The sequence below is a fragment of the Saccopteryx bilineata genome, chromosome X, assembly GCF_036850765.1.
Source record: "Saccopteryx bilineata isolate mSacBil1 chromosome X, mSacBil1_pri_phased_curated, whole genome shotgun sequence".
Lineage (NCBI taxonomy): Eukaryota > Metazoa > Chordata > Mammalia > Chiroptera > Emballonuridae > Saccopteryx > Saccopteryx bilineata.
The window spans coordinates 128559298-128563785 of record NC_089502.1 but is presented as its reverse complement, the minus strand read 5'-3'; positions in this window follow the sequence as shown (position 1 = coordinate 128563785).

The following is a 4488-nucleotide window of genomic DNA, read 5'->3' as shown; positions in this document are numbered from 1 at the left end:
GTCTGCAGCTCCGCTCATTGGCGGGAAACTGGCGTCCATCGCCGTGGAGCTTCCCACGCAATGAGCCGCGCGAGCGCGTTGCTGACGGGGGGCCGGCTTAACCCCGCGCTCCTGGATTAAACGCGCCGCTGAGCGCGGCCGGGGCGCGGCGTGGGGGTCGGGTGCTGCCAGCTCCTTGGAACTTGTCCCCGTTATTCCTCTTCGCTGAAGGCCGCGTGACGATGACCGCCACGCCTCGGCTTCCGGACCATAGTTCGTGCCCTTAGCCGTGCGTTGGCATCGCCTGGGCAGTTTCCCAAATGACTCAGGCCTGGGCCGCACCCTAAGGCTCTGATTTAGATAGTCAGGGGCGTGACCTGGTCTTTAGGATGATGCTAAAGGCGCCCCAGGTGATGCTCGAAGGATGAGCAGCACTGACCTAAAGGGAAAAGACTGGTCCTCTTCTAATCTCGGCCTGCCCCCTGGTGTTGACGAGTTGGAGATCTTGGCCGCAGCCTTAGAGGACTTGACCCTAGGACCTTATTCTCCATTTCATGCAACGAATTTTTATTGAGCTGCGTTTACAGGAAGCCAGACGTTGTTGCAGATGCTGGAGATCCAACAAAACATAAAAATGCCTTCCTTTAGGGGCGTATCCTACGGGAAAGGACAAGTCACCAGGCAAACTAGCAATAAACATTTCAAATGTGGAAAATTGGTCTAAAGAGAAAATAAAACAAGGTAATGAGACGGGATTTTCCAGGAAGATGGTAATTTCCTACCTAGGAGACAGGGTCCACATTGTGTGTTCCTTAGCATACCCCATGCTTGGCAAAAATTTGCCGGTTTTAATTAAGCTGGATTTTCGTTCAGAGCCATTTCCATAAATTACAACTGGGCATGGTCTTTGGCTTCCTCTTTCCTTTCTACCTAATTTTCCCTGTATCGGCCCCACATCCAGAAGACTGTCCTTTTGGCCTGCAGGGATGCCCCCTTTCTTTTTGCTCATATTGTCTGTACCTTTTCAGTGATTTCAGTTTTCCTTTGTGTCAACTATATTTCTTGATACTCTACCACACTTAACACAGTGCAATAAATATTTTACTGAATTATACTTTTTCTTGTTTTTATCTGAACTTTTGATTGAGGCAATTAGAGGGTCAGGGGGAAAAATTAAGTTTAAGAGAATTTTTCAGGTTACATAAATGGTATAATAATGGGTAGGGAAAGCTTATAATTTTTGTACAATCAACTCACCTTCCAGCCAGACACATTCTCATCAGTGTATACACACTATCAGTTTGGACCGGAACACCCAGTGCCACGAAGATGCTTTTTCTTCAGCACTTAGCTTTGTTTTCCTCTGTGCACTGGCTTCATTCTTTAAGAATGGCTTCCTAGCCCTGGCCAGTTGGCTCAGCAGTAGAGCATCAGCCCAGTGTGTGGAAGTCCTAGGGTTCGATTCCTGGCCAGGGCACACAGGAGAAGCGCCCATCTACTTCTCCACCCTTCCCCCTCTCCTTTCTCTCTATCTCTCTCTTCCCCTCCCGCAGCCAAGTCTCCATTGGAGCAAAGCTGGTCCAGGCCCTGAGGATGGCTCCATGGCCTCTGCCTCGGGTGCTAGAATGGCTCTGTTACAGTGGAGCAACGGCCCAGATGGGCAGAGGGTCGCCCCCTGGTGGTGCATGCCAGGTGGATTCCCGTTGGGCTGGGTGGATTCTGGTTGGGCGCATGCCAGGAGTCTGCTGCCCCCTCGCTTCTCACTTTGGAAAAAATAAAAAAATTTAAAATTTAAAAAAATTAAAAATAAAAGAATGGCTTTCTCCATGTGATGAAACAAGCTCCTAAATGTTACATCTTACAACCACAGCCACATGCATAGAGATTAACCCAAAAATCTGCATCCCAAGTTCAAGAAGTCTTGAAAAGAGATTCATTGGCCCAGTTGGGATCAGGTACTGCCCCGCCCCCACCTGGACTGGTTGACTTGTGGCAGCAGGGTAAGGTCTTAGGATCTGCCCATTTGACTCACAGCCAGGTCAGAATCTACTAACATGGCTATCTCCATAAGTAGTCACTCAGATGGGGATATAGAGCACTTTCAAGAAACTGAGTACTGGCCCTGGCCAGTTGGCTCAGTGGTAGAGTGTCGGCCTGGCGTGCGGAAGTCCCGGGTTCAATTCCCGGCCAGGGCACACAGGAGAGGCGACCATCTGCTTCTCAACCCCTCCCCCTCTCCTTCCTCTCTGTTTCTCTCTTCCCCTCTTGCAGCCGAGGCTCCATTGGAGCAAAAGATGGCCCGGGCACTGGGGATGGCTCCTTGGCCTCTGCCCCAGGCGCTAGAGTGGCTCTGGTAGCGACAGAGCGACGGCCCGGATGGGCAGAGCATCGCCCCCTGGTGAGCGTTCTGGGTGGATCCCGGCCGGGCGCATGCAGGAGTCTGTCTGACTGCCTCCCTGTTTCCAGCTTCAGAAAAAATACAAAAAAAAGAAAAAAGAAAAAAGAAACCGAGTACTGAGCAACCAATCTTGTAAATACCCATTGCAAATGTTATTTCAAGACGAAAAAAAATGATTTCATCACTTAGCTCACAAACCTCAGTTCTAACCTCAGGAAAACCCAGCTAAAACCTAGCCAGCCCAGCATTTGTCCATGTGTCTACAATATCTCAACTGGCAGCATGCATAAAAAATTTTAAAAAGCTTCATAATCCTGATTCCTGTGCATGTGTGTTGTTGCAGGTTTTGGATAGCAGGAATGAGAAGACAGAGTGGTCACAAAATCAGACCAGGAAACATGCCATAGTTGTATAGTGGTGCGGATCACTGTCCGTAAGTAACAAATTCTCCACCCCATCTTTATGGTGTTCTGTTTTATTCCACTAGTTCTAGTCTGATGTGGTGTCAAGGTAATAAAGCTGGCATCAAATGTATCATTAAAATAAAAGGCACAGGCCCTGGCCGGTTGGCTCAGCAGTAGAGCGTCGGCCTGGCGTGCGGGGGACCCGGGTTCAATTCCCGGCCAGGGCACATAGGAGAAGCGCCCATTTGCTTCTCCACCCCCCCCCCTTCCTCTCTGTCTCTCTCTTCCCCTCCCGCAGCCGAGGCTCCATTGGAGCAAAGATGGCCCGGGCGCTGGGGATGGCTCTGTGGCCTCTGCCTCAGGCACTAGAGTGGCTCTGGTCGCAACATGGCGACGCCCAGGATGGGCAGAGCATCGCCCCCTGGTGGGCAGAGCATCGCCCCTGGTGGGCGTTCCGGGTGGATCCCGGTCGGGCACATGCGGGAGTCTGTCTGACTGTCTCTCCCTGTTTCCAGCTTCAGAAAAATGAAAAAAAAAAGAAAAGAAAAAAAAGATAGATTTAACTATAGTAAGTTGTTTTATAAAGATTTATTCTGCCAAACTTAGCAAAAATCCGACATAAAGTACTTGGTAAGTAATTATTAGTATATGCTTTAACTTGCTGTAACTCTGCTTTATAAATTTTATAAAGTAAAGTTAATTCCCTATTTTATAAATCACCATTACTGTGGAGCCAGTGGGTGGTTAGAAAATGTTACTACTAACAGAGATACAAAACTGGGTGGTAGGTATAAAAAGGTTGACTACCCCTGCTCTAATCCTTAAAGAAAAAACGCAAAAGACCGGTGAGAAGCAGAACCCGGGCGAGGTAATTTTGAAGTGGCAGTGATTTTTAGCACTTTCCCTGCCTTTCCTGAGCTCCACTTTTATGTGTGCTCCGAAAATGCAAGTGGCAAAATGTTTGTGTCTTTAGCAGTGCTCTTTTTATTCTAACAGTTTCCTCTTGCTTAAAAATGGCATGTATTTAAAACACAGTGTACTATTAGTGACATGGGATCAGGGGGCCTATTTAGGATAAGATATCTTCATTTCAGGGTGTCATCTTTTATTAACTCCTTTAAAATTTTTTATTTATTGATTTCAGCGAGAGAGGAAGGAGAGAGAGAGCCAGGAACGTCCAGCTGTTCCTGTGTGTGCCCTGACCGGGGATCAAACCGGCAAGCCCTGTGCTTCAGGACGGTGCTCTAACGGCTAACCAACCCAGCTCTCCAGCCAGGGCTGAGCGTCATCTTCAATAAAGATGTCTCTCTCAATAAAATAGGGCTTCAATGATAAGGTGTCAGTGTCCGCATCCCCTCCCCATGCCTAGCCTTCCAATCATTCTTCACCCTCTCATGCTCCCCACCCTCCCACTTATACCACTTTCTGCAACAAATTCAGTTCTCTCCCATTCATCCCTCACTCTGCACACTATTTCTCCCCATTCTCTTGCCCAGCCACTATCCAGAATTTTTTTTCACACCACCCCAACTGCTACCACCCCAGCTGGGAAACAGAACCTCCCTTCAGACCCCAGGGCAGCCTGTTCGGCTTGGCCAGTGTCAGAAAGCTGCTGTTTCCCAGCCTAGGAAAACCAGCAATACCTCCCATATAGTTACAGCCCACCTGGCGGCGGGAACAGCTGTAAACATAACTGGGCATCTCTGC